Consider the following 13,875-nt stretch of genomic DNA (forward strand, 5'->3'; position numbering starts at 1 on the left):
GACTTTGCATGAGGGGGTCTGAGACAGGCTGAGGGGGAAGGGTTTGGAGCTGAGGCAGAGCAGGGTTGGACTGGAAGGAGCTCTTCAGTACCAGGGTGGGGGGAGCCTGGAGGCATCAGCTGCTGCAGTCAGTGAGCAGTGGTGGGTGGGGGTCGGTGCTGGGGTTCTCATCCTTCCCTGGCAGGAGCTGTCACTGTTTGCTCTCTGGCTGCTGACGCTGGAATTGCTCCCTGCTGGCACAGGCTGGAGCAGATCAGAGCCGACGCTGAGAGCAGGAAGCTCCAGCAGCAGCAAGGCAGCTTCCAGAGCAGCCCTGCAGGGGATTCCTTCACCTTCCTTCCCTGCTTTGGTTCTCAGGTCCCCCTCCAGCCCAGGACGATGTCTTACTACGACTACCAGTACCAGCAGCAGTGCGTTGTGCCCTGCGGGAGGAAGTGTGGGGGGAAGTGTGGGGGGAAGTGTGCCACCCAGTGCCACCGCCCCTGCTCTGGGTGCTGTGCTTCCTGCTCCCCCTGCACTGCCAAGGTCGCCAAGCCCTGCACCGTGAAGAAGACCCTGCAGAGAAGCCCCCCCTGCTCCGCCCCCTGCTCCAGCCCTTGCTCTGCCCCCTGCTCTGCCCCCTGCTGCGCCCCCTGCTGCTCAGGCTGCGTGGAGGTTGTGGAACGTTCCTGCTCCCCCTGCGGCCCCGCGCCTGCCCTCTGTGTGCCCTACTGCGGAGGGCAGAGCTTCGTGGGCTGCTCCCAGCCCTGTGCTCGAGTCCCTGTGTGCCAGCACAGCTCCTACCAGTGGTCCAACTGCTACCACTACAAGTGTGTTTAGCAGTGAGCTCCCTGGAGGCGCCCACAGAAGACGCAGGAGATGGAGAGCACAGCCAGAGCTGAGCTCACAGCTCCTGCTGCAGGCATTGAGGCTCCTGGACAGACAGCTCCCCAAACCAGCCCCCCTTTAGTCCTCTCCACCTTATCCTCTGTGTTCAGTTTCAAGGTCCCATAGCTTCACCTCTGCAGTCTCCTGGGCTTGGACCTCAGCTGCATGAAGACACTGCCCCTGCTGAGGCCTCACTGCTGCTCTCAGCATGGCTCCAGAGGAGATTCTGCATAGAAATTGAAGTTTCCTTCCTCATAGCCAGCAGGCATGGGACGAGCAAACCTGACCTGGTGCCAAGCAGGACCTGGCTTTGAAGCCAAGGGGTTCTGCTGTGAGGAGCAGCTGGCTCTGGAAGCCCTTTGCAGTCATGGAATGGTCAGGGTTGGAAGGGACCTCAAGGCTCATCCAGTTCCAACCTCCCTGCCATGGGCTCACACCAGAGCAGGTTGCTCAGAGCCACCTCCAACCTGGCCTTAAACACCTCCAGGGAGGAGGCTTCCACCACCTCCCTGGGCAGCCTGTGCCAGGCTCTCACCACCCTCATGGGGAAGAACTTCCTCCTAACTTCTTCCAGTCCCCAGCTGTGATGCAGCAGCTGCAGGACACTTGCTGCAGTCTGCACTAACTGCTGTGGAATTAACACCTCCCCTAATAAAGCCTCTCCTGCAACCAACCAATTCCTGTTCTGCTTTGGGTTTTTTTGTTCTTTTCCCTTCCCTCCCACTTCACTGACTCAGAGCTGAGCTTCCACAGCTGCAGAGCCACCATGGAGAGCAGCTGACACACGCTCAGGTCCCCACAGTGAATCTCCAAGCAGCTTCCAGAAGAGCTGAGGCAGCTTTGGGGTGACCAAGGCCACGAATCAAGCAGCTACCAGCAGGCACTGGAGCTGCCTGGGCAGTGCTCCCACCCCTGGGCCCCACTGCTGAGCTGTAGAGAGCCAGGAGGTCTGCCCTCAGCCTTCTCTTCTCCAGGCTGAGCACCTCCAGACCCTTCCCCAGCCTCCTTGCCCTTCTCTGGCCCCACTCCAGCCCCTCAGTGTCCTGCTGGCAGTGAGGTCACATCATGAGACGATTGGGCAGGCTCCAGGGCTCCAAACTCGGTTTGCTCTGAGCAGCAGGGGAGTGCCTGGTGAAGGGCCCCGAGGTTGGTGCCCAGAGCACAGGCAGCAGACAGCCTTGGTGCCCAGCCCTGGCTGAAACCCAGAGGCAGCAGCTCTGACGTGGCAGAGCCTCCCCCAGAGCCAACAGAGGCTGCTCCAGATCTGCCTGCTGGGAGGGAAGTGATGAAGTTGTGCTCCACACCAAGCAGCCAAAGGGCAAAGCTGTAATGTGGTGGCGTCCCAGGGAGGGTGCAGCTCCGTGGTGGTGCCCAGCAAGGGCTCTGCCTCTCCTGGCTGCCACCCTGTGGCCTCAGCACCTCAGCAGGATGATGCCTAGCAGGAGCCAAGGAGCCTTTCTGCAGCTCTCCCTGGGGCTTTGCACCCATCAGACTCCAAGGGGTCCTGGCTGGCCAAAGGCCTCCCCACTGTGTGTTCAGCTGGGGAGCTGCTCCCAGAGCTCCTCTCTCCCTTCCTTGTGGTCTCTTCACCCCTTGCCCACCAGCACTTCCCCCCCCCCCCCCCCCCCAGCTCTGCTGAGCTCCACCACTCCTGGACCCCTGCTTGGGGTTTGTGTCTGCTGGGCCCCAGCTCTGCAGTCACAGCCTGGCTAAGGCTGCTGGGCTGTGCCCCTCTCTGGGCCCTCCTCTGGGCACCTCCAGCTTCCACAGCCCCTGGGTTCCACAGGAGTTCCAGCAGCTGCTCCCTTGCTGCTAAGCCAAGATGCATCTTGTGAGGAGCAGCTGAGGGACCTGGGGGAGCTCAGCCTGGAGAAGAGGAGGCTGGGGGAGACCTTCTGCCTCTCTCCAGCTCCCTGAGAGGAGGCTGGAGCCAGGTGGGGTTCAGGCTCTTCTGCCAAGCCTGGGGAGCAGTGGCACCAAGCGGCTGAGGCAGCTTTTGGGGAAGGCGTCTCCAGGTCTCCCTGCAGCTGTTTTAACTTCCCAATCGCTCTGGCAGCTGCGGAGACCTCGAACCCTGCCCTGCTTCGAGGCTTCTCCCGAGCAAAGGCGGTCAGAGAGCACCATCCTGCGGCAGCGCAGGTGCTGAGCCGCGGGAATGTGTCCCCTCCTGCCCCACCGCTTCCTCATTCCTGCCTCGGCTGCTCCCTTGTGATTCGCTGCTGCAGCTCCCAAAGCTCAGCTGCTCCCCAGCCCGGAGCCTGCTCGGGCTGAGGCTGGGAGCTGAGCAACCACGCTCAGCACCCCTGGGAGCTCCGCACCCCTGCTCAGCGCCCCTGCGAGCTCCGCACCCCTGCTCAGCGCCCCTGCGAGCTCCGCACCCCTGCTCAGCGCCCCCGGGAGCTCCGCACCCCTGCTCAGCGCCCCTGCGAGCTCCGCTGCTCTCCGCGGGGGCTCTGCGGGGCTCAGCCCTCGGCTTGTGCCGGTGCAAGAGGCGACCTCGCGGCTCCCGGCTCGGAAGGCAGCATCGGGGGTGTGGCGCCAGGGGATGCTGGCAGCTGGAGGAGGATGTGGGAGGCAGAGCGGCAGGAGGGAAGGTGTCCTGCTGTGGAGCCTGCAGCCTGCTGGTGGCAAACTCCGGCCGCGAAGCGCTGCGAGCCCAGGCAGCGGTGGAGATGCGGAAGAGCAGCTGAGTGGTGCCAGGCGTTGCCCTGCGTGGTGCCAGGCGTTGCCCTGCGTGGTGGCACTGGCCTGCCTGTGAGCCAGGGAGGTGTGGAGCACTGGGACAGCCTCGGGAGGAGAGAAGTGGCAGAGCTGGCAAACATCAGATTGTGGTGAGGAACAGAAAGGTTCAGCTCCAAAGCTCTGAGCCTCCCTCAGCCGTGGAGGTCACAGCTCTGAACCTTGCAAGATCCTTGGTCCAATTGTGCCAACTCCTTCCCCTCCCCGAGGAAGCTGCTGCTTGACTTCAGCTCCATAGCCTCCATCTGCTCAGCCTGGAGAAGAGGAGGCTGAGGGGAGACCTCCTCACTCTCTCCAGCTCCCTGAGAGGAGGCTGGAGCCAGGTGGGGTTGGGCTCTCCTGCCAAGGAACAAGGCACAGGACAAGAGGAATTGGCCTCAGGTTGCCCCAGGGGAGGTCTGGGTTGGACATGAGGAGAAACTTCTTCATTGAAAGGGTTCTCAGGGCCTGGCCCAGGCTGCCCAGGGAGGTGGCTGAATGCCCATCCCTGGAGGGGTTTCAGGGAGGCAGAGCTGTGGTGCTGAGGTTCACCTCTCAGCTACACTCAGCTGCTCAAGGCCTTGAACACCCCCAGGGAGGAGCCATCCACAGCCTCCCTGGGTAGCCTGGGCCAGGGTCTCACCACCCTGGGACTGAAGAACTTCTTCCTCAGCTCCACTCCAAGCCTGCTGTGCCTCAGCTTCAGCCCTTTCCTGCCTGAGACACCCTCATGAGGAGTCCCTGAAGCCTGTGGGGAGTTCCCAGGCAAACAAATTAAGAGTGGGATATGAGCAGTGGAGTTAATGAATGGGGCAATTAAGACTTTCCATTTGATGACTGTAATTTACTGGGCTGGGGCACGGGGGGAGGAAGCTGCCTTCCTGGCAGAGGTAAAGGCTGGGCAGTGACCCACTGGGTGGGTCCCAAAACCAGGGAGCTATGCAGTGGAACTGGCCAGGGGATGAGCAGCAAGGGCTGCCCAGGGAGCTGCTGCTCTGCACAGCCTCTGTCACCAGGGCTCCACGCAGCTGAGCTTGGCCGTGACACATCCTGAGTGGTGCTGGTGCCCAGGTGACAAATGAGAGGTTCCCCAGGCCTGCTCCTCCCCTGGCATCTCAGCAATGCTCCTGCTCCCTCTTGGAGAGGGCACAAGGAGGAACTGCTGGAGATGTTTGGATGAACAATAAGCTGCTGAGGAATGGCCTTCATCCCATGGGACCAGAGGATGTGCTGGGTGGGAAGGTTTGAAGCTCATCCTGTCCAACCCCACTGCAGCCAGCAGGGACATCCCCAAGTGGAGCAGGCTGCTCACAGCCCCAAACAGCCTGACCTGGAATGTCCCCAGGGATGAGGCCTCCACCACCTCCCTGGACAGCCTGTTCTGGTGTTCCACCACCCTGGTATGAAGAACTTCTCTCCCTCAGCTCCAGCCTGACCCTACTCTGCCTCAGCACCAAGCCATTCCCCCTTGGCCTGCTTCAGACATCCTCATCCAAAGTCCCTCTGCAGCCTTCCTGCAGCTTCCCTCCAGCCCAGAGCTTGCTCCTGGCTCTGTCTCAGCCCATGGCTTCCAGCAGCAGCAGCGTGAGGAGGGGCAGGGCAGCCGTGGTGGCAGAGGGCAGGCTGCCAGCAGCTCTGTGCTGCCTTTCAGCACCTTCCCCTCCGTGCTCCAAAGCTTTGCTGTGGTTACAAAACCTCCCAGTGAGGAGCCCGTGGGTGTGATAAGAGATCTGCAGCTCTCCTGCAGCAGGCATCTTGCTCAACTCTGGTTTCTCCTCCTCTCTGCTCTCTCTGCCTGTGGCCATCTCACTTGGTCAGATCTGTTCCTAGGCTGAGCTCACACAGAAGGCTTTCCCCCTCCCTCCCCCACCAAGATGTTGGTGTCAGACAATTCCCCAGGTTGGAAGCAACCAATTCTGTTTGCTGCTGCTGCTGCCAGGGCAGTCCCAAGCCCTCCTCTGCCCTGCCTCCCACATCCCCACTGCTGCTCCAGCCATTTCCCAAGGCTGAGGAACTGAGATGGGGAAAGAAGGAAGCAGAAAGCAGGGTGGGGCTGTGGCTGGGATGTGTGAGGCCAGCTGCAGGCACCAGCCAAAAAAAAAGTGAAACCAGGGCAGGGAGGCAGTGCTGGAGGCCTGGCTGCTGCCTGCCACCGGGGAAAGTCGCTCTGCTCGGGGTACCCAAACCTCAGCCACCTCTGTCCATGTTCCTGGGCAGAGAGGCACAAAGCAGGCAATCATCAAGGCTGGGAAAAGCCTCTGAGGTCATCCAGGCCCAGCAGCAACCCAACCCCACCATGGCCACCAAAGCCTGGCCCCAAGTGCCATGGCCAGGAGGTGCTTGGACTCCTCCAGGGCTGGGGACTCCACCACCTCCCTGGGCAGCCTGGGCCTGGCCCTGACCACTCTTGCAGGGCAGAAACTGTTCCTCGTGGCCACCCTGAACCTCCCCTGGGGCAGCTTGAGGCCCTTTCCTCTCACCCTATCACCTGCTGCTTGAGAGCAGTCCCCAGCTCTCGCCAGCCTCCTTTCAAGGGAGTCCTGGAGAGCAAATGGCTCACGTGGAAAGGAGGAGAAAAGCTCAGCAAGGGCCCTGGCCAAGGCTGTTAAGGATCAGAATAAGGGCAAAAAGGGCAACTCCTCAGTGGTGAGACCTGGGGGGAAGCTGGCAGTGAGGACAGGAAAGGATTGAAAGTTCAGATCCCCAAAATAGAAGCAGAAGCCAAGGGGTGGAGGCAGAAACCCTTCCAGATTAAAGCTAATCCTTTGCCTTCCAGTCCCTGCACCACTCAGACACCAGGGCTGGGCTGGGCAGGGGCAGGCTGTGGCTTGTCTGGAGAGAGGGCAGAGAGCAGGACAGGATCCCAGGGGCTGGAGGAGAGACCTCTAAGGTCACTGAGTGCTCTGGAAGGAGGAGCAGAGCTGGATCCATGTCCTCAGAGCACAGCTGGGCAGGGGCCACCACCACAGAGAGCCTGGCAGCAGCCTGGGCCATCAGCAGGAGCTGTCAGCTGTGCACACCAGGCACTCTGCAGCTGGCTGTCTGTCTGTCTGCCACCCCCAGCAGCCAGCCTGGCACCACCCAGGCGCCTGGCAGCGCGGGCAGGCTGCCTGCCCGGGGCACAGCTGGGCAGGTCCTGCTCTGCTGGCACTCAGCTGGGGAGGAGATGAAGCTGCTCTGAACATCCTTCATGAACCTGCAGCCATGCTCTGAGGTCAGCTGCTTTGGAGGTTCCTGTGCAGTGCTGGGTCCTGCCCTTGGCTCACAACCACCTCAGAGAGGCAGGGAATGGGTTGGGCTGGAAGGGAATTTTCTTCACTGCAAGGGTGGTCAGGGCCTGGCACAGGCTGCCCAAGGGAGGTGGTGGAGTCCCCAGCCCTGCAGGGGTTCAAGGCCATGGTTTGGTGCTGGGCTGAGGGCTGCTGGATGGTCTCAGAAGAGCTTCCCCAACCCTACTGCTCCTGTGCTGCTCCCTCCCTCCGGCCACATCACCTCTGCCTCCTCACCCTCCCCACACCAGCCCCTGGGGTGCAAAAAGCACAGCTGGAGGAGAGGCTGAAACAGGAAACAAGCTGAGGGCTGCAGGGGCTGGGCAGAGCTCCAGGGCAGAGCTTTCCTTGGTCCCAGCCACGTCCAGGCCATGCCACCAGCAGCAGTGTGCCCCTCACCCACAGCCAGGATGGATGTGAGGCTCCCAGCTCCCACGCAGGGGATGGCATCAGGGCTCTGTGGCAATCTCCCTGCCCCACCCTGCTGGTCCAGCCCTGGAGCTGGCAGCACAAAGAGCTCTTGGGAGGCTTCTGCAGGAAGTGGCTGGAAGAGAGAGAGAGCTCAGCCCCTGCCATGGACTTTTCCTCACCTTAAGGCCTCAAGTCGCCCCAGGGCAGGTTCAGCTTGGCCATGAGGAACAATTTCTGCCCTGCAGGAGTGGTCAGAGCCAGGCCCAGGCTGCCCAGGGAGGTGGTGGAGTCCCCAGCCCTGGAGGGGTTCCAGACCCCTGTGGCCATGGCAGCTGGGGCCAGGGTGGTGCTGGGGTGGTGGTTGCTGGATGGCCTCAGAGAAGCTTTGATAATGATTCTGTGACACACACCCCCACCACCACCTGCCTCCAGCCTCCTTTCAGGGTGTTGAAGAGAGCCAGAAGGTCTCCCCTCAGCCTCCTCTTCTCCAGCCTCACACCCCACCCCCCCTCCAGGCCCCTCAGCTGCTCCCCCCCAGCCCTCTTCTCCAGCCCCTCCCCAGCATCGCTGCTCTCTGAGGAGGACCTCTCCTATGTGCCAGGATGTGCTGAGCCTCTTCCCACTGCATCCTGGCTGCCCTGGATCTGCAGAGCAAGGCACAAACAAACTGCTCCCACTGCAGCCACAGCCCTTCCTCTGCCCTGCCAACACAGAACACCTGCCCCGCCCTGCCCCGCCCCGCCCCACCCTGCTCTCCTCCAGCCAGGAGGGCCTCTGGTGCTCCCTGTGCCTCCATCCCATGAGGAAGCTCTTGCTCCCCTCTGGGTGTTCCTAGCTGGAAGCCCTGCAGCAAGCCCCCAGGGCCAGGCCAGGAGGATGGGGAGCAGGGAGCAGCCTCCACCACAGCAAGGTGGCTCAGAGCTGTGTCAAGCCTGACCCTGAGTGCCTCCAGGGATGGAGCCTCAGCCACCTCCCTGCTGCAGGGTCCCCAGCACCCTCCTGGGTGCCTCCTCCCGGGGTGCTTGGCCACACAGCCAGGCTGGCAGGCCCCCCAGGCTGGCACAGCACCGCTGGCACAGCACCGCTGGCACAGCACCGCCTGGGAGGGCAGAGAGGAGAGGAGGCTGAGCAGGGCTCCTGCTGCAGGGCAGGATCAGAGTTGGGCAAAGCAGGGAAGGAGGCACTGGGCAGAGGCTGCAGCTGGCAGAGGCTGCAGCTGGCACAGCCCTCAGCCCTGTGGCTCTGTGGGCATGCAGCAAAGTGCAGCCTCTGCCAGCCAGAGCTGGGTGAGGATCCCTCCAGAGCTGCCCTGCAGAGCTTGCCTGGAGCTGCAGGGTGGTGGTGGAGGAACCTCCTGCAGCTCTTGGTGATGATCCCAGCTTGGCAGAAGAAAGAGAGGGAGCCATGGAGCTGGAGGGAGGTGGTGGAGGAGCTTCCTGCTGCTCTTCCTAATGACTCCACTCTGGCAGAAGAAAGTCCTGGGGAGGGAGAGCAGAAGCAGCTGTGGCCTTGCAGCCAGGGGGTGAGGAGGTCCCAAGAGGAGGCTGGCAAAGGTGACCTCTTTTGGCTCTCAGCCCATGAGAAAATGTGGCCAATGGGGACTCCACCACCGCCCTGGGCAGCCTGGGCCAGGGCTGCACAACCCTCAAGGGCCAGAAATTGTTCCTCATGGCCAACCTGAACCTGCCCTGGGGCAGCCTGAGGCCATTTCACAGCATCACAGGATCAAGGATGACAGGATCAAGGCTCACAGGATCACAGGAGCAATGATCACAGGACCACAGGAGCAAAGATCACAGCCACAGGCTCAAGGACCACAGGCTCAAGGATCACAGGATCACAGGATCAGGGATCACAGGATCAAGGATCACAGGATGCTAGGGGTTGGAAGGGACCTCTGGAGGTCTTGGAGTCCAACCCCCACCCCTGCAAGCCCAGGGGAAGAGCTCTTCACTGCATCCTTGGCTCCCTGGGTTTCTGTCCTTCCTCTCTCTGTAGGTCAAAGCCTGCAAGGCTGTAAATCCCCTGGAGCCTCCCAGGTTTGCATCACCTCCTTCCTCTGCCTCTGTGGGCAGCTGTTGTCCTCTGGGGAGCTCCAGCTCGTGGGACCTGAGCCCCTGCAGGCCCTGGCAGGGACGTGGGTGGCCACCGGGAGCATATCAAACACTCCTACCAGGTTACACCATCCCATAATGACAGGGCCAGGGCCACGTCCCGCTGCTCAGACACGTTTCCTCCAGCCAGAAATGAAGGTTCTGTGTCTGTCGGGAGCAAGAGCTCCTGGCAGCCCCTCCCCGGACCCCTCCGCGGGGGTCGGCTGCGGAGGTCCTGCCCGGCAGCAGCTCCCTTCGGGCTTCCTCCCCCGCGGGCAGGTGGAGCCGGGCAGGACCTTGAGGGAGGCGGTGGGAGGGAGGTGACAGCCCCGGAGGTAGATAGCATCAGCGGTGACAGCCACACATTAGGCAGGGAGGGGGGCAGCGGCGCAGGGCTGGGCTGTAAATAAATCAATCAGAGTTCTCTTTCCAGGAGGAGGCTTCAGCCGAGCTATAAAAAGCTCTCCCGAGGCAGAGCTCCTCACTGCCCTGCGCTCTCTCCACCAGGTCCTGCCGTGGGACACGGTAAGGTCCTGCCAGCCGCTGGGGGGGGGGTGGCTGCTGGGGGGAGCAGCTTGAGGCTCGCAGAGTCCAAGGCAGGCTTCCCCCCGAGGGCTTGCAGGGGGTGGCCCGGAGCCTCCTGCCGAGGCTCTGTGTGGCTGTTTGAAGCAGGGGGGGAGGTGGCCTTGCTGATGGCTTCTCCGCTGCTCCTCGAGGCAGAGGTGGGAGAGCTGCCAAGGGTGATGAAGCTATTGTCATGCAAACGATGACCCCAGCCCAGCGCTCCCTGCAGGGCCTGCAGCACGGACCTGTGCTGCCCAGTGTCTCTTCCTGCTCCAACAACTTGCTGCTAGAAGGAATCATTCAGCAGGGATTATGGCTGAAGCCACCTTGGGCACCCAAGGACCGGAGGAGGACCTGAAGAAGAGCCTCATTGAGGGCTATGGAATGAGCTGAAAAGGTCTCAGGTCCTTCCTGGCAGCTCCTGAGGCTCCTGAGCAGCAGCTGTCAAAGGTGGAGGGAGGGCAAACAGGGGACAGAGGAAGACCTTTCCTGCTGTGGAAGGGGCTGGGGAGGCAGAGGAGCACAAACCTTCCTCCCATGGGTCTCTAAGGCTTGGTTCTTCTCTCCCTTGCAGGACTTGCCTGGGACAATGGGGTCCCATCAGCAGAAAGGAGATGGCCAAGGGATGTCTGAGCAGTCTGGTGGATGCCATGGTGGCTGTGGAGGAGGAGGAGGAGGAGGAGGAGGTTCCTGCCACGGGGGTGGTGGAGGAGGATACCAGTCCCAGGGATGCCACGGAGGCAGCGGCGGCGGCGGCGGAGCTGCTATCTACCAGACCCACATTTCATCATCACCCTTTGGAGGAGGAGGAGGAGGAGGAGGAGGTGGTGGTGGTTCAGGCCACCAAGGACATGTCTGCATTATTGGAGGAGGAGGAGGAGGAGGTGGTGGAGGCAGTGGTGGCTCAGGCCAACAAAGCCAAGGTCCCATCTGCATTGGGGGTGGTGGCATGGGAGGAGGAGGGGGTGGAGGTTCAGGCCAACAAAGCCAAGGTCCCATCTGCATTGGGGGTGGAGGTGGTGGTGGTGGTGGTGGTTCAGGCCACCAAGGACACATCTGCATTGTTGGAGGAGAAGGAGGAGGTGGTGGTGGTGGTTCAGGCCAACAAAGTCAAGGTCCCATCTGCATTGGAGGTGGTGGCATGGGAGGAGGTGGAGGTGGCATGGGAGGAGGAGGTGGTGGCAAGGGAGGAGGAGGTGGAGGTGGTTCAGGCCAACAAAGTCAAGGCCCCATCTGCATTGGAGGTGGTGGCATGGGAGGAGGTGGAGGTGGCATGGGAGGAGGAGGTGGTGGCAAGGGAGGAGGAGGTGGAGGTGGTTCAGGCCAACAAAGTCAAGGCCCCATCTGCATTGGAGGTGGTGGCATGGGAGGAGGAGGAGGAGGAGGAGGAGGTGGTGGTTCCAGCCACCAAGGCCAGGGTCCCATCTGCATTGGAGGTGGTGGCATGGGAGGAGGAGGAGGAGGAGGTGGTGGTTCCAGCCACCAAGGCCAGGGTCCCATCTGCATTGGAGGTGGTGGCATGGGAGGAGGAGGAGGAGGAGGTGGTGGTTCCAGCCACCAAGGCCAAGGTCCCATCTGCATTGGAGGTGGTGGCATGGGAGGAGGAGGAGGAGGAGGTGGTGGTTCCAGCCACCAAGGCCAGGGTCCCATCTGCATTGGAGGTGGTGGCATGGGAGGAGGAGGAGGAGGAGGTGGTGGTTCCAGCCACCAAGGCCAAGGTCCCATCTGCATTGGAGGTGGTGGCATGGGAGGAGGAGGAGGTGGTGGTTCCAGCCACCAAGGCCAGGGTCCCATCTGCATTGGTGGAGGTGGTGGCATGGGAGGAGGAGGAGGAGGTGGTTCAGGTCACCAAGGCCAAGGTCCCATCTGCATTGGAGGTGGTGGCATGGGAGGAGGAGGAGGAGGTGGTTCCAGCCACCAGAGCCAAGGTCCCATCTGCATTGGTGGAGGTGGAGGTGGTGGTGGTGGTGGCTCAGGTCATCAAGGTCAAGGCCCCATCTGTATTGGTGGAGGAAGCAGTGGAGGTGGTGGAGGTGGTGGAGGTGGAGGCCACCAGGGCCAAGGCCCCATCTGCATCAGTGGTGGTGGTGGTGGTGGTGGTGGTGGAGGTGGCTCAGGCCACCAGGGCCAAGGATCCATCTGCATCATTGGGGGAGGTGGCTCTGGAGGAGGGGGAGGAGGAGGCTCCTCCAGCTCTGGAGCTCAGTCCATGCAGCAGCAGACCCAACCCATCTCCTGGCCACCACAGACCAAGCACAAGTAGAGGCTGCAGAGGAGCTGCAGGAAGCCCAAGGCTTGGACTCACCTCACATCTCCTTCCCTGTTCAGCTGAAGACTCTTTTTGCCTCCTCCCTTTCTCCTCTCCCTTGGCATCGTCCTGGGCAGCTGCCCAGCTGAGCAGAACCTCTGCTGGTGCCATGCCAAGGACTGCCAGCCAGGGCTGCTCCCTCTGTCTGTTTCCTGCCTCTCTTTTCTGGTGCCACACAAGCCAATAAAAGCTGCAGTTCTGGAGAGCCTCTGTGTCTGCCTGCTTGGCCCTGGCACTGCTTGGGCTTGGGCTTGGACTTCTGAGCTGGGGCTGTTGTGGTGGAGCTCCAGTGCACAGCAGCACTGAGAAGCCCCCTGGGAGGAGCTGCTGGGTTCACTGAACCTCCCCAGGGCAGCTTTTAGGGTCTTGTGCTGAGACCTGGGGATGTGGCACCTGGGGACGTGGTTTGGTGGCCATGGTGGTCTGAGGTTGAAGGTTGGGCTCAGTGATCTGAAAGACCTCTTCCAACCACAGCAAGTCCCTGGTTCTGTGATCCTGACTGCTGCCCAAGGCACCACAGGGCCAGGGCAACCTCTCCTCAGGCTCAAGTGCCCAAGGAAGGAGGAAAGCTGCCAGGGCTGGCACAGAGGTTGCCAAGGGGCTCCTGGGGCCGTGGAGCTGAGGCCCTGCCCGGTGCATGGTGCAGGAGCTCCAGCTCTGGAAGGCAGCCCCTGGGCAGCCTGCCCCAGCTGAAGATGTTGAGAATGCCCCTGCAGGGCTGGGGGGGGTTGGATGAGATGAGCTTCAGAAGCTGCCTCTAGCCTGCAGCATTCCATGGTCCCATGAAATGGGGGGGGGGGGGCTGCCCCCAGCCTTCTCCAGCCCTGAGCCCCCACTGGAGCCCGCAGCAGGGCTCCAGGAAACCTCTTCCCAAGGCTGAGAAGTTCAGCCTGGAGGGACCAGAGAGGTTCTCCCTGCCACAGGAACAGAACAGAGCCCCAGGGATGAGTCTCCAGTGGCAGCCCGGTGAGGGAAGAGCTCCCTTTGATGTGGCAGCTTCTGGCAATTAGCAGGAAAGGGAAATGAAGCTCCTGAGCTGTCCTGTCCTGCCCCAGGCAGGTGACAGAGGCCTGGAAGCTTCCCAGCAGAGACAGGAGGGACCCAGAGCTGCAGCAGGTGAAGAGCTTCACGTTCCTGAGGTCCTCTGCCCTCCAGCTCTCCCCTTCCTGGGGAGCCCAGGGGTGTGCAGGCTCTCAAAGCAGGTCTGGACAGGCTCCTCCAGCCTGGGCTGCCCCCAGGACAGCTGAGCTGCTGGGACCTTGCTGTGGACAGTCAGAGGGGGACAAAATTCCACTGGCTGGGAGCTGCAGGAGCACTGCCACTGCCTGGACAGTGCTGGAGGGAGCCTTGGGGGTGCCCCCTGGCAAGGGGTGGGAGTGCTGCTGTTGGACATCCACACAGCCAGGCATGGGCAAGGCTCAGAGGCTCTCAGGTGCCCATCCTGAGCTCTTGTTGCCTCTCCAGAGCCAGCTGCCAGCCTGGGCTGGATCCCAGCCCCCCTGATGGGCACTCAGGGTGCCCACACCACTTCAAGTCCTTTCCCACACAGAGCCATGGAGGCTGGGAAAGCTCTCTGGGATCATCCACTCCAACCAGCAACCCAACCCCACCACGGCCACCAAAGCACAGCACAGGAACCAGAGCT

Source organism: Dryobates pubescens, chromosome 41, assembly GCF_014839835.1.
Source record: "Dryobates pubescens isolate bDryPub1 chromosome 41, bDryPub1.pri, whole genome shotgun sequence".
Taxonomy (NCBI): domain Eukaryota; kingdom Metazoa; phylum Chordata; class Aves; order Piciformes; family Picidae; genus Dryobates; species Dryobates pubescens.